The 26,605-nt window shown below is 40.0% G+C and overlaps 1 protein-coding gene across 2 annotated transcripts in view; it reads right to left on the bottom strand.

Moving 5' to 3' along the window:
• The window catches only part of GRID1 (glutamate ionotropic receptor delta type subunit 1), a 488,806-nt gene that overhangs the window by 176,475 nt on the left and 285,726 nt on the right, over positions 1–26,605 (bottom strand). The window lies entirely within an intron of this gene.

The raw sequence follows: 26,605 nt of genomic DNA, 5'->3' as shown, positions 1-26,605 counted from the left end.
ATTGGGAGAATTACTCCACCTAAGCTTCATACCATTGGTTTTCTATTCAACACACTTTCCTCCTCAACTTTATTCATGATGTTCTAGTTAAATCTCTGACATTTCTTGCAGAAGCTTTTTTATTAAGGACTTATAACAATCATAAAAATCTGCTCTGGGCAGAAACTCAGCATACAAAGGTTCAGTGAGAGAATACTCACACCATTTAAAGTGAATTTAGTATTTGTAAAGGCACTGTAAATGAAAGAACCCTCAATACCTTCAGTAATTTTATAGTTCAAATGATAACACTAATAGAAAATGTCTCCTCTCACTTTTCCCTCTCCTCCTTCCCTTTTTACTTCCCTCTCAGTACTCTTGATAATTCCAGATGATGGGCAGTTCATCACCCAGGCTTTCAGCTGAACCTAGCACTGAGGAAGGATCCTTTTCCATCCCAAAGGGACTCAGCCACAGGGAGGTACATCAGCTCATCTGTGTGAAGCCACTCAGAGGCTGCACCTACTGCTCTGATTTTACAAGCAGGGGAGAGCCTTCTGCTGCAAGAACCAAAGTGACTGTAAAGACAAAAGGCTCCCAAAGGCCCAGTCAGGACCCTGAACAGATCTGTGGGTTCCTCTGATGTCCTGTAATCATATTAATTACTGTTTACATGGTTTACCTCCTCTCTACATCCTGTCACAAGCCTTTCTCAACTGTTTTATCTTTTAAAAAACCCAGGAAACACAAAAACATTAAAACCACCACACCCTGACAGTAATATCATGCAACAAGTCAGACATTCCTGACCCACTAATTGCATGCAGGTCATTAGAACATTTTTTTCCAAAGTTCTGCCAAAAGTTTGATCAATCTATTTGTTCAGCTAAAAAAAAAAAAGAATAAACTCTTAGAAGGATGGCACTCAGAAAATATTTGGTGTGCATACAATCGGACCAGGACTAGGAATTTCCAACAAAATTGTGAGAATATATGGAAAATGTATTGGATTATAAGGATTAGATTAATTTTGCTATTCTTTCAGAATTCAAAGTCAGGACATTGTAATTTGCCAAGCAAATGCTCCTCAGCACCTTGTACCAGGTTTGCATGAAACAAACTGGAAAAAAATTGCTTAAAATCCAGTTTGAAAACCCTGGTTGGGACTGAAGGATATGTTTTGATGAGTATATAATTTTTTATATCTTCTTACACAAAGTATGTTTTAAAATTTCATCTTTCATAAGCTAAAAGAATTACTAGAAAATCAAACCTTTTTTTCCCCCCACTTATTCAGCTCCAGTTAATGGCATTTAGTAATAATTATATAAACTTAATATATCTAGCCACATGCCATCCAGAAGTGTGAAGAATAGTTGATTTTAAAAGTCTTAGATTGGGAATGTTATGAATTGATTGCTTAAAGATTATTATTAGTTGCTTCTTTCTAAAGAGTCCAGTACTGCTTCATGGTGAAAATCTCTATTTTAATGGAGACTATTAAATAAACTAAGAATATTATGATTTCTATGGTTAAATGAAAAGTGAAAAAATGCAAACATTTTGGCTTCCATCATTTATTGCATTATTTTAATCTATTATATCCACTGCAGTGCATGGTGACTTTGAAGAATTAAGCATTTTTGTTGTTCTGCATCCCAACTTTATTATCCTCTCTTAGCCCTAAAAGAAGATAACCAGGATCAGACAACAGATTATACATAAACAGAAGTAAACAACAAATGGGTATAAATCAGATTATTGGGATGCAAATCAAGGGAGTGATTCATAGCATAAACCTTAGAAATAAAAAACTATTTTATGCCTTCAAGGCATTCTACTTATTTCCATTATATTTTACAGAATATTTTATAAAGAAAAGCTTTGATATATCTCTGTCAGCAAAATTACTGTAAGAAGAGCAGGTCATATCCAGCATCACTCAGTTTTCATTATTATGCTAAAACACTTCACTTCTTTTGCTACACCACATCAGACCCAGAGGGAACTGGTGACACCACCAGGAATGATTCCTACGGACTCTCCATGCTCACAGACATCTTCACACTATCCCAAACTTGTGTGGATGTGTTCAGACCCCAGCACTTCACCTGCTATCAGCAATTCCTCCTGTTTGCTGCCAGCAGCTGCTGAGCAGCTCATGCTTGCAAGCCTCTGATGTGCTCTAGTACAGACAGAGTGGTGTCCTCAAGTGAGCCAGAACCCTCTGTTCCCTCTGCTCTTTGGGTATTGCTGCTGCACCTGACTACCAAACAGCTGCCTCCAGATGTTTCTATTGGGGTCAATTTATTGCACAGGAAAATGGCAAAACCTGAGACAGAAAACTCTTCAATTCTGCTATAAAAAGCTGTCAAAGGAAGTACAAGAATGAAGCAAATGAAAAATAGAAAAGCCAGAGAGGGCCATGAAGACCTATATGTTGCTTTATATAGATGCGACTCAGTTTCCTTGCAAGCACCTTTTTCCAGCCTGCAAAGCCCAGCACAGGCAGTGGCTACTGCAGCAATTCCCCAACCCAACCTTTGTCCTTGTGCAGTCTGCAGCTCCCCCTGCCAGTCATGCCAAACCTTTGAAGCCCCCAGCAGCCTGGAAACACATTGAAAAAGTTGGTAACATCTTGGTTTCTGACTTTATGTTCAGAAATCAGAAGGGCAAATAGATACCATCACCACACCTCTCTGCTCCTAGAAAAGATGTCCTTAATGACAGTGGCGGATATTCTGACTCCCTGCCCCAGAGATATTCTCTAATTATCATTGTGAGCTACAAAAAGCACCTTTACAAGCCTCACAGTTTATAGCTCATACCAAAAAAGCCTTTCCTTGCATCCCTTGACAGACACCCTCCAGTCCAGGACAAACAGCAGTGCTGGCAGTGTGGACTGAGGCACACATTTATCCCAAAAGGTCTGAAAATGTACCACAGAAAACTCCCAGTTCTCCAGGAGACAAATGAGAGTCCATTAAAATCAGGAAGGGAGAACGATCACTGCTGAGCACCATCTTTAGAGGATGTCTTTATACAGAGAAAGATGCCATGTAGGGATGCTCCAGACAGCCAAGGAAAACCAAGGTTTTCCTTAGGAGCACTAAGCACAGGCAGCTCCTGACACCTGAACCAGAAACTCACAGCACTGTCTATGTCCCAGGCCAGAACAGACTGCTGGGCCTGTCCCCCACAAGGGAAAAGTGCACGAGAGAGCAGTAGATGCCTTCAGGAGAAAGGATGGATGCTGTCAAAAGGATAGAGAGCATCATCTGATGTAGGATTGCAAGTGACTTTCTCTCATTTTTCTCCTGAAGGGTCCAACCCACAGCAGATGCCATTAGTACAATATTGTTATGCATTTCATGTTTGAGTACATGCACTTCTAAACCTTTGAAGTTCTTCATTTTTCTTCAAGGAAAAAAAAAGCAAACAATACCTTCTGATCAGCTGCTACAGACAAAATAATGAAGTGCCCAGGTTTGCACTGCTGAATACTTTGTTGAGATAATTTTTTTTGTCAGAGTTTAAGAAAGAAATGTACAATCAATTTAATCACAGGCTATTAGTGGGACTGGAGAAGGAAATACAAATGATGGGGAAAACCACTGTAAGAAGCAAAACAATAATCATAAATTAATGAATCAGGGGAGTATTTTAGACTCGCAGCTATCTTCTACACATTTGTTGTAGAAATTGCACAAGATACAATTTTGCATTTACAAAATGTCTGTTAATAGAAGCAGTCTTATAGTTTTAGAGGATTCCTCCCTCATCCTAAGGATATTTTGTGACATCTTCTGAAATAGAAGGAATACTTACAGTATTTTCTACAATTGACCAGAAAACTTCTAAGTCTTTGTTTTAACCGGTTTCTCTGTAACTAAAATCCTGTAAATTTGAGGCTGACAATACTGGAGGGGTTTACAATACATACATAGATACATTTGTGTTTCTAAGAGGGTGGAAAAGACTTCCAAATGCACAGAACTTTCTAACTGCCCATGAAGTTCATCAGTGGCTAGCAAAGAGCCAGAAATGTGCAATTGGTAATGAACACTCCCAAGGTTTAACACACAGGGGGAAACCACTTCTGTGTAGCACCCACAATAACAAGATGTCACATGTTTAGACTGGAAGCAGTGTTCTGAAACCCAGCATTTTATCTGGTGCTCCTGGGTTAGGCACCCACAGTGCTGAGCTCACAGATCTCACACTGCACGGCACGTGACACCCAAAGCTGACACACACACCTGCAGGCTAAATGCTGACAGGTGCTGCTCTGCTGGGCCACTTCCCTGCATTTCACATTTTCTCATATCTCCACATAAATAGCAAGTTTTGAAATTCAGTTCTGTTTTAAATTGGACTGTTAAATAAGTTTGGCCCTCAGCTCTTATGTAATACTATTGTGATGGATCAGAACAAAGCAGGAGTTGTAGATGAGCTTTACCTTCACAGAGAACACAAGAAAATAATTGAGAATTGAATTTTTTTACCATCTTTGAAGTCCAAATTATAGAATAAATTTTGCTGTCTCAGGCACAGGTAGCAAGTTTATAAATACATCAGAAAGAGGATAAAAAGGAGGGTTAGTATGATTCAGTGACTGAATTACAAGCTCACTGAAAAGGCCAGTTGTGTAGTTCAGTGCACGAGGTGCTCAGTAATTAGATAGCAAGTGTCTGAGGCCAAACAGAAAGAGGAAAAAAGTGCAGCTACCTCATCCACCTATGGTTTTTTCACAGACTGTTCACTGTTTTCACTCTTTAACACCGACCTTCTGGGCCAGTCTCTGCTGTGATGTCCTGTGATGGATGTGCACAATTTACAAAAAGGCACAAAAGCAAGGGATCTTCTAGGGACAGCGGCATGTGAGCCATGAGCAGCCAAATGCTCAAGGTGAACCCTGCAGGACAGAGGAATTATTGGAAAATATGGAGGGAGGCATAAAACAAGATAACAGGGGAAACACAACAAAGAAACAGGAAGCCACATGCTGCATCAGACCAGATCTGTCACACATCAGAGATCCAACACCACTGTCCCCTGCAACATCTGCCTGCCCTTTCCCTGACAGGGATGCCCCTCCAATATCCTGTAGAGAGAATGTTCAGACTGTTATGTGATCTCTGTTTCTCATTCTCCCTTTAATCACTGATTCTGCACTGATGCTTCACTTCCCACTGCTATCAGCCAACCCTCTCTCAAATTTCTTTAAACACCCCTCAGCAGGACCTACAGTGCCCCTTCCTCTCAATTGTACAGGACCTTATGTGAGCTTGTGGTTCTCCCTCTTTAACCATCTAATGATGCTGAACTCTCCCTCCAAGGGGCTTTTACACGTGTGCACATCTTTCTTGTGCCACCCCTTCCTTTCCAAACCTTGTCGATGAGAATCATATCTCAGTGTGCTCTGGCAGCCAGGAGAGCCAGCCCTGCCCTGGGGTGCACCAGCCCCAGCACTGCCAGTGCTCTGCTCTGCACTGGGACAGCCTCACCGAGAGCTGGGGGCAGTTTGGGGCACCAAAATACAAAAGGATACAAACCTTTTAGAGGGTGTCCAAAGGAGTGCAAAGAAGATGATGAAGATCTAGAGGGAAGACTACATTAAGAGTAGCTGATGCCATCTGGCTTGTTCAGCCTGGAGAGGAGGGGACTGAGGAGGGACCTCAGTGCAGTCACAACTTGTTAGGGGAAGAGGAAGGGCAGGCACTGATCTCTGCCCTGTGGTGACAGGGACAGGACCCGGGGGAATGGCCTGAAGTTGTGTCAGGGGAGGTTAGGGTTGATGTCAGGAAAAGGTTCTTCCCCCAGAGGGTGGCTGGGCAGTGGAACAGGCTCCCAGGGCAGTGGTCACAGCTCCAGAGCTGGCTGAGTTCAAGAAGTGTTCGACAGTGCTCTGAGGTACATGGAGTGAGCCTTGGGGTGGTCCTGTGTGGGAGGAGTTGGACTCAATGATCCTTTGGGTCCCTTCCAACACAGAATATTCTGTGATCACTTCTCTTCTTCCTTTCTCTTCTGTGGACCCCCTTCCACACTTCAGTGACTCCTATGCACTATGGACCAGGCAGAAACTGTGCCCTTCACTGTGCTGCCCCACTAAGGGCTCCATCCCCCAGGCCAGACCTGCACCAGGCATCTCTCCCAAAGGTAGACCTGCACTGTACATTTGTTTCACTTTTGGCTTCCACTTATGGCATGAACTAAAGCAGAAGTCATGTAAAACATTACTTTCTGGCACAAAAAAGCCCTTACAAATGTCAGGATGTTCAAACTCTGCTATAAGGTAGGATACCTGTTTTCCCTGAGCTGATGTTCTGATTTTTCCTAAAGCAAAATAAACACTCTGTCAGAGGTGCTAACATTTTCCGGTGCTAGAGAAGTGATCAGTGCAGCCTTCAACGGCAGCAGTTACAGACAGACAAATTAGGTCCTGCAGTAAGTTTTCAGTAAGTAGAGGAGCAAGCTCACAGGTGAAATTATAAAGGAAAAGAATGTAGAGCCCTTCCCTCCATACCCACAATACCAAGGCAAGTGCATTTTAACCCTCAGCTTTTCTAAATGATGCTTTTCAGAGGGGGGGCAATATAAGCTAGATGGCACAATCCTTACTAGAATTGAAGCTTTGCTGACAAGTTTGGGCACAAATATTAGAATTTTAAAAGAATTTTAAAATTAGAATTTTAAAATTAGAATTTAAACACTAAAATTATTGAGGCTGATCTAAATTTTACTAAAATCCTACCAAAGTCTATCATTCCAATAATGAGAAGTGTCTTAAACAAATCGTGCCACAAACATTTGATAAACAAGACTTGCAAAATTTCAATAAAGTTCAAAGAGTAAACTATGTGTACTGTGAGTGTAACAAAGCAACCATTGGGCAGAAATTTCAAAGTTTGGTCCCACACTGTGTAGAGAAGTCTTTAGAGGCTCCTGATTATTTGCAAAAAGCAGAGTAATAACAAATGATGCTAATTAGTAGCATTCTCTAGTTTTCACCTCTGCTACAAATGTTCTCCTGAAGTTCATTCCTCAGTTCAAGTTACACAAAACCACAACTCTCCTATTCATCCTCTGCAGTATCTTCCCACTCACACAAAAGTTATTACCATTTATATTATGCAGAATTGATAAAGGCTCACCTCAATTAAAAAGTTCTTTTCCTGAAGAGCTGGCATTTCTTTTTTACTTTAGTCTTCTATTGTTTTGGGGTTGACATAATAACATTTCTAGTCAGCAATTAGCAAAGAAAGTCTTTGCCAAAGACCAGGCCTAAAACTTCCCCAGAGCTGAAGTTAAAATGTATTTAATTACTCAGCTAAAGGTTTGAGATATGATTGTTTATATATTAAATTGTTCTTACAAAAGGGATAGTCTGTTAGGAAACAACATAATTAAAATATAAAAATAAAACTAAATAGGTAACAAAGCATCAATTGGCTCTTCATTATAGAGCACCTACCTTTTACCTGGTATGTTTTATATATTTTGTTCCAGTTATGTTTTTTAATAACGCAAATTAATTCATTCCTTTAACAAGGCTTGAAAGAACATTATTTGCATTTTTATGGAGTACTGGTAGGGTAATTTTGTTGTGATTTTTTTTAAAACTAACACCACAAAAAATCTTTTCAAATTTTTTATAAAAGCACTCCTTTTTCCATTTATAAATACAGCAGTCACCACTTCAAGGTCAGCTTCAGTTTTCTAATACTTATGCAAAATGATCAGAGCTTACAAGGGAATTATCTGTACGTAAGTTGAAACTCTATATTATAATGGAGAGGCAACAGGGGATAAAAGTTGGCTTTTCAAAGAAAAATATATTTTGTGATTCTTCTTTAAATAAGTCAATCAGCCATTCAGCAGAGTAATAGAATTTCTTGTTACAGAGCTTGCTCCTGAATGAAAATGTACAGATAAAAAGATCTTGTAAAAGCATCTATACATGCATGGAAAATGACTACAGAGGGCTAATGGGCTTCATGTGCCCGCACATGAAAAGAAACATGTCAGAATGAAGAAAAGGAGGAAATGCTGCTTATGAGCCACCCTTCTGGGCAGCAGAGCAGGGGTGGCAGAGCAGGGTCCCTGTTGGGGCAGGAGCCAGGAGCCTGCAGCAGCCTGGCACAGCTGTCCCAGGCTGTGAGGAGCCCAGCATGGCTGTGGCTGTGCCCCATGGAGGGCAGAGAACACTCTGAGATGGGACACAGCAAACATGGTTGTGGCCCCTCCTGAGCCTCGCCTCCCTGCCCAGGACTCCCCTTCTATTTCCTGGTAGCCTTGTCAGGCTTTTTCCTGTTTAACACAAACAAATGCCTAACACAAAACATGGTCAGGCTTGGAATGAGATCTGCTCTGTGCTTTCCTCCTGCCACCGCGCTGTTTGAAACCTGAAGCCTTGTTAGGGGTGAAAATTTCTCCTGCACAAGGCCCAGCAGTACTGAACAAGTTTTACACTGTTCTCATTGGCATCAGGGCCAAGGTGCTGAGATAGGTGACACAGCAAACAAAGCTCATTTCTTTTACATTCCCTGCACATCTGCCTCCAATCCCTGCTTTGCACTGACCCCATGCCGTTAGCCATTCACACCAGCCCATGTTCTGCTCTTTCCCCATTGCCTGCTCCTCACCTGAAGCTGCCAGTCTGCAGCACATCACAGTTAAACTTCTGTAGGAATGAGAATAGCTCACAAACGAAAGCAAAATAAATATTAATTAAAATAAGGGAAGAAGCTCTGGAGAAAGAAAGAGCTGCTATACCAAGCAGGAGTTCTTAAAATAAATAATGAGTCAGGAGAAACAAATATGTTCAGTTACCAAAATCGTTTGTATATAGACTGCTGTAAAACTTCCCATATGGAATAAACAGATGTTAGCACATACTAGGCAACAACAGATACCCCTTGCCTGACATCTTGCACATTATTTGATTGGATTATATTTTTATCAGATAAAAATAGTGCTTGCTAATATAATGTGAGGGAGGAGGGTCTATACATTCAAGGAACCAGCTTCTGATATATTTGTAAGTATTTAGAGCATACTACATTATTTTGGGCATTTCATATTTTTTGTGCTCACATGCATTTTTAGGCTCAGAATGGTCATTTTTCCCTCACACCTTTCTTGGTAAGCACAAAAGAGACTCCAATTGCTTTTTTACACCAGCTCACAAGTTCCTCTAACATCCAAAGCCTCCACTCCAAAGTGCCCTGTAACCCCTTTAATCCTGTATTTAAATCATTTCTTGCAATATACACTAAAAAAAAATTGTTAAAAAATACCCAGAGGTGAGTGTCAGATGCCTTTGCAACAAACTGATGCTGAAATCAGATAGGAAGTTTAAACTGACAGCTGCTCTTGCCCTCCTTAACCAGCTGAAGAGCAAAGAGAAAGCTGAATGAAAATCTGATCAATAGTCTCCATGAACACTTATTCCTAAGCTTCTCTGAAGACATCAGAGGATGAAGAACATAATAGGTTTCTTAATTTTTGAACAGAGCAATGATTAGATTTCACTGTTGACCAGTAGCTTCATGATCCCCTCCTGGGAATACACAGAGAAATTAGGCTAATTATTTTACTATACCATCATTAATCTCTTTCTTCAATTTTCAGGTCTTCATCACATTGTCAAAGCACCAAATTAGGAAAGATGTGAATCGGGGATTGGTTTATGCCTTGTGACTGTGCTTACCCTGGTGGGCCCTTGCTCCCTTCGTTGCTCCCTGCAGCATTAACCCACCACACTGTGGGGAGCTCCCCCAGGAATGTCACATCAGACATTTCCCAAAACATTTTAACAGGAAAGCTTCACTTCAAAGAGGCCCAGTGCAATGACAGCAGCTGTGATGGATTACAATCTGACCTACACTGTGCCTGAAATACTCATGCCTCCACAGGAGAGGAGAGCAGAAGGAGAGTACATAAAGATGTGTCAATCCTTTCCCTCCCTTATTCCCGAGTGATCCCAAATATTGGCTTCACTGTAATGTCCCAGAGCCCCTGCAGGACTGTGTCTCCACAGACCTGAAGGCAGGTTCTCTGAAACATCACTTCAGTGACTGACTCAGGACACAGGACAGGAGAAAATGCAGGAAACCTCATTTGCTACATCACAGCAGGTGAAGTACTGCTTCATTGTACTGATAGAATACAAAGGAGTTTGTGGCAGTAATTGGAAGGAGTATTTTAATGTCTGACTGACTGTCAGGCATTGTGGGAGAAACAATTAGCAACGTGGTTTTAAAATGCACCAGAGACTGTTTTGAGTGAACCTCAAAAGAAAAGAAATCCTTTTAAGTTTCAAAATATTTGGATCCCAGGTGAGTTCATCCCAACTTTTCTTCTTCTGCAACAGCTTCATCCCTTTTTTTTTGAAGTGGATTCTGTCCTCCTTCCCATCCTCATTCTTCTAGAGTTAATTACCAAAATCATTCCAAAAACTTTTGTTCTTTTTTCCCAATTATGATTCTCCCTTGACTCATTTTTTTTTTCCTCAATGATGACTGCACACCATTGAAAGAAGTTATACCTAGCATTATGTCTCATGACATCAGTAACTAAGAATAACTTACCATCAGTATTATATTTAACAGATAACAACACCCTATAAATACAACTGCATGCATAATTTTGCTCTAGTTGTTGTTTAATACTGCCACTTGATCTTAACAAATAAGCCCATGGAAAACTGGAAACTGTTTCCAGAAATGGGTACCATATAATACAAAATACCTTCCATTATAGCCTTATTTCTCAAAATTACATTTTTCTATTCTGCAAAAGTCTTCTATTCTTTGCAATCTCCAAAAGAATTGGTACAAATGCCCTTTCTGTTGCACCTGTGTTCACATCTGCTACATCTGCTTCCTAAGACTCACTCCATTGACTTCTGAGGTGTATTTACCCTTTTTAATTTAAAAATATTTGGACCCACAGACCTAAATATTCATTTTTATTTGAGAGTCACATTTTCTCTTTGGAAAAGTATGTCCACACACATACAGTTGTTCTTTTTTTTAGGCAAATCAGGGGAAAATGCAACTGCTGTTTACAAGCAGAGCAGCAGCAGCATCCACAATTAGGAACCCAACACGAGCAACCTTTTTCTTTGGTTGAAAGGAATTGATTGGGATACCACAGCATATAATCATACACTGAGAAGCTACAGCATACCAGTGTGAAAATCCCAGCAAGATCTTAGGAGCAGCAGCACCCTTCCACAGCAAGTGCCAAAACAAGCATTCAAGGAAGCTGGACTGAGGAATGTGGCTCACACACAGGGACATGCACAGTGTACTTCATGAGTACATTAAAATAACCTTTTTCTATTTACATAATAACTTACATAAGAGGCGAATGTCAGGAAGTCACTTAAAACTCAAATATGTCTGTTCCTGAGCAGCTTAACTGACATGTTGTTGCTATTCCCAGAGTCTGAATTCCTGGAAACCAGGAGGCTGACACAAATGAACAATTTACATTTTTAAGCCAATGTAATTGGATTAATCCGAGATAAAGATTTTGATTAATTGTATTCATCTCTACTTAGAGGAAGTGCATTAGGTTACTGTAGCCTCAGCCCTGGATTGATTTGTTCATTTATTCTAAAAGGCAAATACTATCTCTTTTTAAGTGATGCATTTGTTCTGACTTTAACTTTGCAAGTGAAGGGCCAGGTCTAGAAACACTGCTGTGCCCCTGCTCCCACCCAGAAGACATGCTGGAAAATAGCAATTCTGATGTTTCTGCTTCTACCTCAAATCTGGCTAAAATAGGTCAACAAGATCAACTTTCCAGACTGACAAGTCCCACGTGATTTCACTAAATAGTCTTGCTTCCTTCTGACTGTTTGGCATCTTAAAAAGCGCGTGTGTGTGTTTGTGTGGGTGGGGAGGGAACACTGTTGAAAAGGACAAATAGAAGTGTGGAATTATGTTAGATGAAAGCATTTTATTTTGGGCAAAACAATTATTTATGTGGACTGCCTTTTTTTATTTTAAAGGAAAATTTTAAAAGATTCTTTGATTCAATTTGAAGTGGTTCTGTATCTGACTTTCAGGCTACAGATCAAGAGATCCCCTGCCAGATGGTCAACTGTGTATTGAATTTGAAATAAAGCTGTAAACAGCTGGGTTTTAGGTGAGGTTTGGCATTTTAAAAAATCTACTAATGAGTAATATTTCAGCAAGAATAAGAAAATAGAAGTAGTATGATTTAGCTGTATTATCCTCTTCAACATTTATAAGCAGTCTTTTTAATGCTACTTTCCTTCTCCATCAGTGTTTATTTCAATGTTATCCAGAGTTTTCACACCTGCCACCTTGGATATTCAATTTGGCTGTCTACTTTAAGATGGGTGTTTTGGGTAAGGAAGAGCACAAGGGAAAGCCAGGAAGAGAAGCAAAGAAAAACAGCAATGAAACTCAATGAAACTCCTCAATAGGTAACAGCTTTTTGACAAATAAGCCCATACTCATACAGTTCATGTTGAGATTCATCTACCTGACAAATTACTCCCCCAAACTTCTAGCTTCATTATTTCCTTAGATAATTATGCCTGCATTTTTTATTTCTGGAGTGATTTGTGATGGTAGGGAGCATCTGGCATTGTGTTATACACAACTTTCTCTCCAATTAATGTGAGGAAACAAATGTCATTTTAGGGATGTTTTGTTTTCCATAAAGGTTATGTCCTAGGTAAGCTTCAAGTATAAATATAACACACACACACACTTTTTCATGCACTCAAATCCAGTCCAGTGAATGCAAAATCAGTTGCATAACAGAGTATGTGTAACCTTTTCACCCCTATATGACTATTATAAACATGGCATGAGCTCTTCAGAAAGAGAAGCAGGAAAATGTTCTTCAGAAAGACTCACATTCAATAAAAGCCAACAGGTACTGAGCCCTGCACTTACCTCTAGCTGAGCACCTCCCTGCATGCCATGCATTGCTCTGAAGCATGTATTGCCTTTTCAATGAATCTCACTTTTTGTCTTTTTTTCTCCTCACTAATTTCAGTCCTCTGGTAGAGATTTTGTCCCACTCCTGGTTCCCAAACTGATGAAAATGAAAATGTTAAAATGTCTATGGAGATATTTATTATATACAGAGATAATTAGGTGCCAGAAATAGCTGTGTGTGTGCTAGAGGGTATAAAATTCAGGTATATCCTCAGTGCAGATACTCTCTGCACCCAAGCAAAGGTATCTAAACTAACTGCGCCAGTTGAGGAAAAGTTGCAAGGATGTCTTTGAATCCTTCAGATTTTCAAATCCTTTGCTGAGGTTCTTATCTCCTGTTCACCTTCGAACAACATGGACTATGCAAGGAGTTTAGCCAAATTTCTCTTGACAGTTCACAGTTGCAATGAGCCCCTTCTTTGTCTCTTGGAACAGTATTTGACAGGTGGCTTCTCCTTCCTGTACATTTTGTCTCAGTTTAAGATGCATCCACCTTTCATTTACTTTTTGTTTTGTGGGGGTGGTGGGGTGTTTGTTTCAGCTCATTGTTCAGACTGTGCTTAAAAATGTTTCCTGCCACCACTCCTGTATTTCTATTGCTGTTTCCCAAGACAAAAATGTCATCTGTTTAGACCACATGCACTCTGTGACTTTATCAAAAACTTGTACACTAACTGTATCTCACAAGGGAAGATAAAAACAATTCTAGACAATTAAGGAAATTAGTCTTTCATTGGGGGTCTTACCTATTTCCTTACAGGTTTATTCTACCACCACCTGGATATCTACTGGATATCCCCTGAGCTATCTCAGCAACATAACCACTACCCCAAGCTGATTATTTTTCAAGCATCAGCTTTGAAATTGACCCAAAAAATCCCAAAATTTTGAGGACACAGGAGCAAAGAGCTTTACCTTGGATATGAATCTCTCTTTATGAACACATCAGCCCTTTGGGGCACCTCAGCTATGCCAGGCCACTTCTCTGGCCCTCTCTGGTGCACACAAGGGCCAGCCCAGGTACAATTGGCTGCTGCAGCACCACAGGACACTGTGACAGATCCTCTCTGGGACAGGAGCAGTCACAAAGACTAGATTAATAAATCATTCTTCTGACAGAATAATTAATATTCTCTGAAGTTTTTGTATTCCAAGAGATCTTTACACAACTGAACAATTACTGATAAAAACAAATTCTGAATTAACTCTGTAAAAGTGTTACTGCTAAAGCTGAAGGGTTTCTGACCAGAATTTAGCTGATGTATCTATGTCTGAAGTCTTAACATTTGTAGGAAATGCCACCTTATTCATATAATCTACCAGACATGCCAGTGCAGCAAGTCTCATTTCAGTCCCAGTTGAAACAGCTACCTGACAGTATCTGAGTTTTCCCTGGTGAAGTTCCATCCAAATAAATACCCAAATTCAGTGTGTAAGGGTTGTCCACAGACTAATTCCTCATTAAAGTACAACCTGAGCAGTGCAGCCAGCCCATTTCCACATCACTGCTTGTGACTGATGTAGCTGTGGCATCAAAACAATTTCACTGCAACCCCAACTGAACATAACAGGAAGAAAATCATCTGTAAAGATGAAAGGTTCACTTTAAAGAAATATATAATTTAAAAACTAAGGACAACAAATTGGTCACTGAAAAGTAGTATCTTGACCTAAACTCGGCTGTAAACCAACCTTTGCAATGAAGGGTACTACACACAAAAGCTTGCAAACAGCAATAAACTCAACTGAACCCCAGCTCAAAGAAACTGCAGGGAGGTTTTAAGTAAACTCGACAGCAGTTCATCCAATGTCTTGTTCCTGACAGACTCAATCAGGTACTGTCTGAGCTCCTAAAGATGTCCAGATCTGAAGCTATCATGTTTATTCTCTATTTTCAGCTTTCCAAAATACAGCTCATGAGTGCTGCAAGATAGGGCTGTCAATCTCTAAATATAACAGGGGATTCATGCCCTGTTGTCCACTGGTTTCTGCTTTTCTGCTTACAAATCCATGATATAAATTAAATGCCAAGAAACTGCTTATTATCTTTTTGTTTTCCATTCGGATCCTCTGGATGTGTTATTCACAGCTAATTTTGTTTCCCTGGGTATTGTCTGAAAGGAGGGAGGCAATTACAGGTATATTTACTAAAACTAGGTGTCCTTTTCAATTACACTCATCTTGAGCTTTGAAAGTTGGAAGTTTGCTCTTTATTATAGGCAAAAAATTTTTACAAGGACATATTTAAATGGAATGAATATTTGTGGGGAGAGGAGGGAGGGCTTTTGCTGCTTGTGGTTACCTCATTACATGGCTGAAATTGCAACTATTTGTAATGCTGTCTTTGTACAACACACACAGCACCAATCTCAGCATTGCTCAACATGCTTCGACACAGATTTATTAGCCAGAAAACTTTAATAGTGGTAAATGTTTAATTTATGGCTTCATTTAAAAATATTAATCTATTAGCAAGGCAGATAGATGGAAAGTAGTTTCCATTTCCTCTTGCAGGGCTCTATGTGATGTCACAAACATGGCTGTCTTCAGCCAGGAATACTGGTATGGTGAGGTTAATACAAAATGCAAATTCACTTCAATGATACAAAAAAATCAATTCTTAAAATCTGTGATGTCCCCAAACCTTTCAAGACAGTTTATTAATGTCAGTTGATGAAGCCCCATAAAGCTGCTGCTTCTAGTAAAGAGGAGACTAAACTAAGGTGGAAAAGGCAAGAGTTCATGGAAGGAAGAAAGAAATGCAAATATGTTCTGCTTTCTTGTGTGGTTGTTTTCATTAGACTAATGACCACATGCAGAAGTACAACATAAAATTCAATAGAAACATAATGACCTTAAATGGGATTTTGTCCATCTTTTAACAATCAAATTTTTTTCATCCATGAAGAAGCATCAAGGGTCACACCAGACACAGTTACTGCTGAACATCAAAGGCAATCTCTCAAAAGCTCAGTGTGCATCAAACAAATAATTGATGTAAAAAACAAGGACCGACTCATCATATTTTGTTGGAGTAAAGGGCATTCAGCTGAATCCCTGGAGAAATTGAACACTGCAAAAACTGAACTATATTCATTATTCTCCCCATTTACTCAGTTCAGTCTTTCAACAAACTCCATGACAGCTTAAGCCTTTCAATAAAGCCAAAAGCGAACATAAACAACTGAGTGAGTTTCCATAGTGAGGACACCCACACATCCATTGCATGGTAAGACAGTGCCCTGTCACAGCCAAATATCACAGAAGTCCCTCTGCCTGTGCAGAGCCTGCAGGAAAGGATGGCATTAAACTACTTCAGTGCTCCTCTAGCACATAAACTTCAATCTTAAATGACCTGAAATGACTGAGGTATTTAGCATTTTTTAGGATCCCATGTCTGTAACTGCATGTTCTGTTTCCCTTGCAACAGGAAAATGTAGAATTGCATCGACAAGAGTGCCGTGGGAACCAAATAGTTTTTCAGAGGATGGTTATAACAGAGATGATTATTCAGTTGTCAGCATCAAAAACAGGACTTAAAAGAATACACATGGGTGCCTGCAGAATACTATCTCAGTAGTAGCTTTCATGATCCGTCAGGAAAAGAAACATACCCACTGAAAGCCATGGAAACCACTTCTAGGAAAGAGTCAACAAATCCTTTTTGTCGAGTCCTTGAAGTCTGCCAAGAGCTCTAATATAATTAGCAAAGGTTTCTTTGAGAAGGCAAGGCAATCTAGGAGTTACTGCTTTGGGCTGAGATGAAACAGTAGAGAGCCGATTCTGTGACTGCCACTGGTGTAGTGAACAATTCTGGGCAACTCCGTGTGCTCTCCACTAATTTTGCTGGAATTTGGGGAATAAAGCCAATTGTGATAGTTTTGAGAAACATGCATGTGTCTGCCCATGGGTTTCTGTGGTTTTTGAACAGCATGTATGCTCACATCCTTCCCGACAAAGTAAAACTTACATTTTGGATCAAAACACATCACAACACAAGGGAAAAAAATCTTAGAAAACTAAAACATAGTCATTTGTGAGGCTGTTAACATCCAACATTTTTCCAAAAGAAGGCATAAGCAAGAAGGAAACATTGGTCATGATTACCTAAAATATCAGCACACAGATATATATGTATGGTATATATGTATTTTTATCCATATACATGGTTTCCTTTTATCCACCCCACAAAAACAAACTCGGCTGAGTATTTTGCAGGCCCAGTTAAAACCAGCGCTGGCAACTTGGCCATGAGCTGCACCCCAGACAGCCCATTTATAACCCACTGAACTGAACCCCAGCTGTGCTGTGCCAGTGCTACAAACCCAGATTTGAAAAGCCTTGGTAAGACTCACAACACAACCACTGCATTTTGTGTACTGCATTCTCCCCTGTATCTGTGCAGAGCAATTCACAGTTTTTCATGAGACTTGGGATGCAACAAAAGACCAAGTGGTTCTTTTCCACACTGTTCAGTGCAGAGTTTGCAACTGAAATACAGAAATACCAATAAGGAGGTTTACAGCCTGAAAAAAAAATGTGTCTTTTTGTCCCACTGTTGCTGTGGATGAACTCCTAAACAATGCCCCTTATGGACAGAGAATCCCATTGTTGTGTCCCTACAATAAATTAACCCATCACAGTATTCCAGTGAATGATCAGTCCCTTTACAACCACACTTATTCTACAAAAAGCTAAAAAAAGCAATAAGCTTGTACTTTGGAAGGGCTCTAGACACTGGATACCATCCATGTGGTGTATTTTCAGAAGAATTTCTCACAGAATAACCAGGGGGACAGAGGAAAGCGCTTAACTCCATTTATCTACTACAGGATATAATCGTACCTCTCTGCCTCATCTTTACTACAGCACAGCACTTAGAAGTAGCCCAAGAGAATAAATATTTTGTCCATTATTTAGACAGAGAATAGACATATGCAAGTTTTTCTTTTCCTTGCAGCCAGTCCTACTTTAGTTATATAAAACCACTTTACAGTGCAAGGAGTTAAACACCGGCAGACAAGCAGCTATAGCTGAAACACAGCTGGGAGCAGCCAGATCCCAATCCTGCAATGTGTTTATCTGCAAAAAGTGAGAAAGTCATCACTCACTGTTGGTTTCATTGTTCTCATTTGCAAATTTGGATGGAGACAGCATGATATTATAAGCAAGCAGATTTGGGGGGCGGGGGCAGCGGGGGAACCACATTTCATAATTCTAGGCATTGGGTATGAGAAGAAATGGCAATTAGAAAAAATTATCTAAATGCCTCACTAGGGTAGGGAGGTGCATTTTAATATAATCAAATTATTGCCCTAATTTCAAAAGATAAATTTGTTCTTTATCACTTCACATTAATTTGGTCAAGTATTACTTCCAATTTAAAGATGAATTTAAAACATTTGTGGTTTTCTTCTAAAATCTTCAAATCAACATCTGTTTTCCTCAAAGCCTGCTAATAGCAATTGAAGGAGTCTCCAGGTATACTCCCTTTGTTCTTTTTTTCTTCATAAGGGTTTTGCTAGCCTAATTAATTCACATGCATCATACCATTTTACAAGAATGACAGGCCTCAAAAGCATCAGCACTTGAAAAACTTATAACTACAAAGAGCTAAACTGCACAAAAGGACCACCATGAGAAGGTTAGGAAAGAGAAATCAAGGATTAAAGCAGGAATGTCACACATGGCAGGAGGTTGAGCTCCACAATAAGGATATCTACCTTTGCAACATTATAAAAGAACTGCACATTGCAAATCCCTCCATCCTAAGAACTGTCTTTTTCAAAAAAAACATACAAATCTGATTGAGAGCGAAGGGTAATACTGGGAAATACACTTGCATTCTATAAACTAATGACAAAGTTGTTTTCAGGTTGGCCAGATAATCAATGACCAAGATGGGACAGTATTTTCTAAAAGAGTTTTGCTAATTGCCTTAGATGGGGATAACAACCCACAGCTCCATTAATCCAAAAAAATTGGCATCTCAAAATCTCAGAATCCCAAAGGCCAAGCCCTTTCTTTACCCATCAGTCTCTTTACCTTTCCTCATCTTGAGTTAGTCACAAACTTTCAAAAGTGGTAGCTGAGCACAAATGAATAGGAACATGTGATGTAGTCTTCACAAAGCACGTAGTGAAATTTATTCCAAATTGCAGACAAACTCATTTACATTTTCACAGCTGAACATTATTTAGTATTTGGCAGAAAACTGCTGAAATCCATTCTGTGTCCACATCATTAACTTGCACTGGGGTTTTACTCTTCACTTTCTGAATCCACTCATTCCCAAACCGAGATGACTTTGACCCTGCAGACGGACACCACCTTTAATATTTCTATACTGTTTGTGTCCAAAAACACTGACTGAGGTCCTTCTGCTAGGTGTCATCTGGCCCATCAGGATCAGACAGTTAAGATCACACACCCATAAATTTTTAACATATCCTTTCTTACCCTTAGGGGCTTTGCATCTTGGGTCACACACTAGAATTTGTTGCTAGGGGAGTTTGTGGAGGCAAACATTTCCAAGAGGCTCAAATTAATAAATAAAAGGCTAAAAAAAAAAAAAAGAGTATTCTTGGCTTTTTTCTTTAATGTTCCTAATACAACAGATGGATGCTGAGATGTTGAGCAATAGAGGATGGCCAGGCTTGCCTACTGTCCTAATTGCATTTTTTATTTAATTCAGTAAAAATATATGGAAAAATACACATTATTTAAGTAAATGTAGCCTACAGAATGTTTAATAAATGCGTGATGTCTATTTAATATGAAAACACTACCTCTAAGAATATAATAAATTTTAAAGTATTCTTCCATACATATATCACAGTTTATGCATATATCAAAAAGAGATATCAAATATCTCTAAGAAAATGATGAATGATATCCAAATGCATTAAGTACATTATTACTTCATATAAACATCCCTTAAATTATTCTGATTAATTTTTCAATTTTGCTAGAAAGCATATTTACGAAAATAAGATAGGGTTTTAAGACATGAAACTGGATATAAATCATTAACCAGACAGCTACACTTTTCTCCCTCTGAAACTATTGACCTAGAAGTATTAATGATGGCTTAGAAGTATAACTGATGGTGAATTTTGAAACTTACCATTACAAAGTGGCAAAAGAAAAAGAGAAATGCGGTCCAGAAGCTCATTTACACACTAAGATTTAATATTTTTACATTACTCTGGTATAACTGAAACCCGTATTGAAGTCTCCCCAAATATTGACAACTTTAGGCCATCTCGGGCACAACATCGAAAACAGAGCACGAGTAAATCGTATCTCTTGTACAGTGTTGTTATTTTTTTTCTTATAGGTTCAAAACCACTTTAAAAAGAAGGTGATGATCCCTATTTGGCAGATGGGAACAGAAGAAACAGAAGCAAGATAAATTTCCTGAAGTCAAACCTTCTGCCACAGCCTGGGACAGAAAGCTCTGTTTCTGTCAGTGACCAACCAGAAAGCTTCTGGTGTGAAGATGAATTGTGTGGTCTCCTGTAAATAGAGGTGCAAAGCCATTGCTTATAGCTGTCCACAGGAATATGTTTGATCCTCAGCACATTTTAAGGAGATGGTCAGTATCATTAGGTGAATTCTTGCAAAGTGGAAACTAAGGCACATGGCACAGTGATGGCCTGCCAGGCTGTCCCTGGGTCAGCCAGCAAGTGAGCCAGAGAGCTGGGAGCTGAAAACAAGGCAGCTCAGTCCAATAAAGCGCCAAACATCTCAGCACAGGAACACTTACCAAGGGCACACAGCGCTGAAATGAAATTCCAAATCGGGTTATGTATGCCCTGCTCAAATTTGGGGTGGTTTTTTTATGTACTCATTTATTTTAAAAGTCTTTATATTTAAGAAACAGAAGGATTTCTTCTCATCCTTCTCAAAAGTACACAAAAAGGAAATATCTCTATGTAAACAGATAGAGAATTCACAAAAAAAATCCTAAACTGCAAATGGAGCATCAGTTTTAAATATTTGAAACCCATGTACTACCATTGTGTTATCTATTACAATGTAATACATTATTCATCTTCATTGCAAGTATCTAATTTCCAATGTAATGCCAATATTCCCATAAGCATGAAATATCCTTCCCTTGATTACAGATTTTAAAATATATATTTTATTGGGTTAACTGATGTCTACTCATCAATTACTCATTCAAATGTGCTGAATAACCTTGCTCGTCCATACTTCTGTTTAGGTCTAACTGGCAGATAATATGGAAAGGAAGATCAATGATGGACAGAAGTTAACTGTTCCATACCACAAGTAGCCCAAGTCTTTAATCATCACTGTTGCCAAAGACAATGTAACTAAGAAAATCTTTAATCATTATTAGTAAACTTGATGAGTACAGAAAAAAACCTAAATTGTAACAGGTAGAACTTGAATGATGGCAACTATCATTCATTAATGTTTCAAACTGAAAGGCATTTTCCATGTATCATATATTACACCAAATTAAATACGTGTCAGCCAGTCAAATAAAGGACATTGATTCATTGATAGAAGTCCCAAAGACAAATAGTACATCTGAATGAGTCCATCAGTCTTTACAGAGTTATTTAAAACAGTCACAGTATTTAATGAAAGGTTGAATTTGTCTTTGGCTGGTTAATGCATGCTGTTCCCAGTTCAAATCAGATGAGAGTTTAAAAAAGTTATCTGAGGTCATTTCTACACTACACCACTTTCTTTCTGGTCATTTCCATCCAGTAATATTCTTTTGCACTGTTGCCCACTTTGTTTTATCACCTTATCATTAGATAAGTTGCAGACATACTTTATCCTCTCTTTATTCAATTTCTTGGTATATTTAAAAAAGAAATGTCTTTTCTAGAGCTCACCAATGGGGTCAGTTTGCAGAACAACGCAGACAAAGCCACAGTACTTCTACGTTAAGTAAAAGAACTTGTACTCCAAGTGAGAGAAATTCTCAAAAGCCAAGGAAAACTAGTAGAAAGAACTTAAATGATGAAATCATATTCAGCAAGATGATCAATAAAAGGAGATGTAACAGAAATACTCATCAGCAAAGAATCTAGAGGCAGCAGCCTTTCAACTGTTTTTTTTTTTTTTGCCTCATAGCATAATAACAGAACATTTCTCTCACATGACATTTGGTAAACTAAAATTTTATTACAGAAATCATCAAGATCAAGAATTTTGTGAGCTAGAAAAGAAAAATAACTAACTCAGACAAAATACATGCAGAATTAAAAAAATTAATTATAATAAATATTTTGGAAGTGATTGCAAATCTAATGTTGGAGGCCCTCTCTCAAAGAGTATCAGTAACTTCACCTCCAGGGTGTAAACTCTCTGGGGGTGGGTTTACCTCCAGAGTTCTCCTGATTTTCTTTGGCCCATGTGGTGCTGGGCACCAGCAAAGTTAATTTCATTTCCCAGCTGGTACATCTCTGGAATCTGGTGTGGACAGGCCATGGCTACAATACAAGGACTTCAGAGCACCAAGTATCAATTCACCCATCCCAGGACATCTGAGGTCATCAGGAAGGGAGAAGTGAGATCACAATAATTCACCTCTTGGGTCTCAGCAATTGCTTCATGCACTCCAGGAATTGCAGGGGTCATTTCAGATGTATGAGCAGCCCGCCACACTGATATCTCTCAGGAAGCAATTACTTTTGCTCAACACCAACTTATTTGCTGAAGTCTGGCAAGTGTTTGCCTAAAAACAACACACTGATAAAAAGCAATTAACGTATTTGTCCATTGTTGGGGAAGGAACACTGTCCCCACTACAATGCTGCTGGGAATTCGCTGTCTGGGGGAACTGAGAGCACCAGCAAGGAAGCCTGGGAGCAGTCATGAGAAGAAAAGAGTTAAGAAGATTTTCAAGGCCTCCAATTTGAACTCCATTTTTAGGAATGAAAACTTAGCCCTGGAAAATTAATACAGTCTGGTCTAACAAAGGTACAGTCTGTCTCAGATTTGAGTTAATGTAGATGTTAGCATACAGACCTAAGACTGGAGGAGAAGAATTTCCTATGGTCTGATAAAAGCAGAAACTTCTAAGTCTTTAAATGACCAGGGTATGAGGGACCAAGGGAATCTGCCCCTGTGCTACAGTTGCAGCGAATTTTTATTTCCACCCGTTGTGACAAAAAACCCGATCTTTCAGTATGTGACACAAGGGTAAGAGATGTTACAACGCTTCCCTGTGCCTGCAGTCAGCACAGAAGGGTAAAGTGGCATTGGGAATTCCTCTGGGGAATTCATATTTCTGAATATGCATTTTTAGAACCTATACCCTTGGATGCACTGGCAGCAGCATAGGAAAAACTTGATCACAGAAATTAGGAGTGTTACTGAAGGACGTTCTGCTCCAGAACCAAGTGCTGGGAGTTCATCCACTGACACCCTCATAAACCATTACTTGTCTTCTACACACAACAGAAAGAAGGTCTTTGTGATGTAGCTCTGCTATGTAAGGCCTTAGAGTCATCTCATCTAAATTTCCCTCCTCTAAGATTACTTTGGGTTTTTCTTCCAATGGCATTTATCTCTGATTGACAAACTAAGTTGATTTTAAGTGTCAGGGAGTCAGACTTAATCAATTTTCCTATTGATATATGACCTAAGCTTTTGCTATAATGCACTAAAAACCAAGTCTTCACAACAAAGTAAGCTGCAGCAATGGAATTATAGTGTTCTGCTATATTAATAGAGGGCTCCATTGCACCTAAATTCTCTTACACAATAACCACATGGTTCAGCATCACAAAACAAACCCATTGCTAAGCTGGTTTAAATCAACAGTCCAGTTTCTTGATTTCTCAGGATCAACAAAAAAGAACAACAGTGCAAAGCCTGTGACGTTCACTGAGAGATGTAAAAGCCTCTGAATTGCACTTTATTGTTGAAAGAACATAAAATAATGATAGCTCTAGTACAGATGAAGTGATAGAAAGGCCTGAAAGAATATTACAAACTGCACATGTGTGAGACAGTTTCATCTGTAAATGAGCCTGCATCCAAGTATTCCCAATTGATTTGCTTCTCCCATGACCTGGCCAAGCTATTGTGGGCAGGCAGGACAACTAATGGATAATGGAACAAGCTGAAATAAAAAGTCATGAGGTTAAACCAGAGATTAGCCCAGTTTAGTATAACCTAGACATCAACTTTTTTATTAGGAAAAAGCACTCTGTGCTAAAACAGTGAAGTGAGTAAAATAAAATCTGTTCAATGACTTTGGTGCTCTGCACACATTCTGTAGGTAGCTTGATAGAGATACGACAAGATTATGTTGGCTGCTTGTTGACATCTAAAGGCAGAAAGTGTGATCTGATCCTAAATATGACTTAAATCATTCATAAATTAATTTCAAATTCTTACTATCAATTTTCACTGAGAGAGGCATGCCATTAAGTAGAGTTCCAAGCATTTTTCAATCATCTAATTTTCTCAAAAGGACCTTTTTCATGGCTAAAACTGGTTCTGCTCCTATAAATAAGGATAATCCATCCAATTTTGAGATCCAGACAGACAAAGAAAGTGTGGAAGTCTCTGTTATACTTTGTTAATGAATTATTCCAAACCAAGTATTGAGAACTACAGAGTCTGTGAAACAAGGATGAACACTGGGATCACTTCAGAGACAGAATAACTGTAGACCAAACAAGGTAAAGCAGAATCCAAATTTCAGATGAAAACAGAATATTGCCCTTACCAAAACTCATATACAGTAATTTCACGAATACAAGCCGCACCAATTTGACCAAAATTTTGGTGGAAACCCGGAAGTGCGGCTAATATTCCGGGGCGGCTAATCTATTAACAAAATTCTAAAAGCTGCCAACACGGAAGTGAGAGCCCGCGGCAGCCCCAAGCCAAGCTGGAGCCCGGCCGGCCCCGGCAGAGGTGGGAAAGCCTGGCAGAGGCGGGGCCAGCAGTGTGGGGGCGGGCGGCAGAGCCTGAGCCAGCAGGGCGGGGCAGGGGGGCGGCAGAGCCCGGGCCAGCAGGGCGGGGGAGCCCGGGAGAACTGGGGCTAGCAGTGCAGGGGAGCATGGCAGAAGCAGGAAGGCCGGCGGGTGGGGCTGCCTGGCAGCGGGGGAAGCCCAGCAGAATCGGGGCCAGCAGCGTGGGGGAGCCCGGCGGTGCGGGGGCCTGCAGTGCCGGCCAGGGCGAGGAAACGCGGCGGCGGTGCAGACGGGAGGGGGCGGCCAGCGAGCCTGGCAGGGGCGGCAGCGGCTGGCCCGCCGGCAGGGCGAGGGAACGCGGCGCGGCCAGCGAGCCGGGCGGCGGCAGGCCGCCGGCAGGGCTAGGGAACGCGGCAGCGGGGCGGTGCTGACGGGAGAGGGGGGCCAGCGAGCCCGGCGGCGGCGGCAGCACCACCCGGCCAGCCCCGCCAAGCCGTGGCGCTGAGCTGGGCTACCCGGCCCCGTCGGCAACCATGAGCGGGCCGAGCCTTCCTGGCCCCGCCCCGAGCCAGTAAAGCCCGCTATGCCGCGATCCTGTTACTAATTGGCCAATTTGTGAAAGCTGCGCACGGATTCTCGCGACGAACGAAAGTGCGGCTAATATTCGGGGTGCGGCTTATCTATTGACAAAGACAGCAACATTGTCGAGGCACCGGAAGTGCGGCTTATAATCCGTGCGGCTTGTATTCGTGAAACTACTGTATTTTATTGGACAGAGCACCTTACTGGGTGCATTTATAAATCTCTCTATCAAACCCCTAAATTAAAATATTTTCTTACAGTCTTTCTTATAGTCTATGCATATAAATTCATAGTCATACTATTTAACTACAATCAAAGTCCAATGCATTACTTTTATTATATCTATGGATAGCAAATACACAAAACCAGAAGTTCAGTTCTATATAAACATGTTTATAAAACTTGCTTGCCAATTTGAAGAAACTCATTTGTAACCTTAGCAACATAGCTAATGAACCAGATTTCTATTGGTAGTATTTTTAATAGCTTATATCATACTTCATTTGCTAATCTTGAAGGGAATTTACTATTTACTGGCAGAACTAGCAGCTAACTCAAATCCTTCTCATTGAATTACATTTAAAATTCATTATTTGCTTATAAATATTTAAATTAAATACAAACAGGATTCTTGCAAGGCCAACCAAAAAACAACTACAAGTCTCTGCATGCTCTCTCCAAATTTATCATTTGCTTTCCATCATAAGTTTGCATTCCCAATGCTGCAGAGTTATATAGTAGAAACATAGCTAAAATAGAAGAACAGTTCCAGGAATATTCAAATTATGAGAAGCAGAAGATTCAAGGTGTTTGCTGAATCCCTTCTCTCCATGATATACTTGCTCTTAGACATCAATGGATGTCTCCAAAATATTCATGTCTCTCTATTAGTCTTAATGTCTTCTACACAAAACAAATAGCTCTCAATTTTCAGTCTCCACAGTTTCAGATTTCTATTGATCCCTGAGGGCTTAAGGGTGAAATTCATCCTTGTTTAGACAGCCTCCACTTAATCCTGCTGACCTACTCAAGAAATGAGATATAATGGTAATATTAACATTATGAATCTGCAGATGGCATTTCCCCTAATTCTATCAAAATTCTGTGACTCTGCAGCCCCTCTTGATGCTCTTTAGCCTGTTA

Source organism: Catharus ustulatus, chromosome 8 (assembly GCF_009819885.2).
Source record: "Catharus ustulatus isolate bCatUst1 chromosome 8, bCatUst1.pri.v2, whole genome shotgun sequence".
Classification (NCBI taxonomy): Eukaryota; Metazoa; Chordata; class Aves; order Passeriformes; family Turdidae; genus Catharus; species Catharus ustulatus.
The sequence above is the reverse complement of the archived record's forward strand: the minus strand, read 5'-3'. Positions and strand labels throughout refer to the sequence as shown.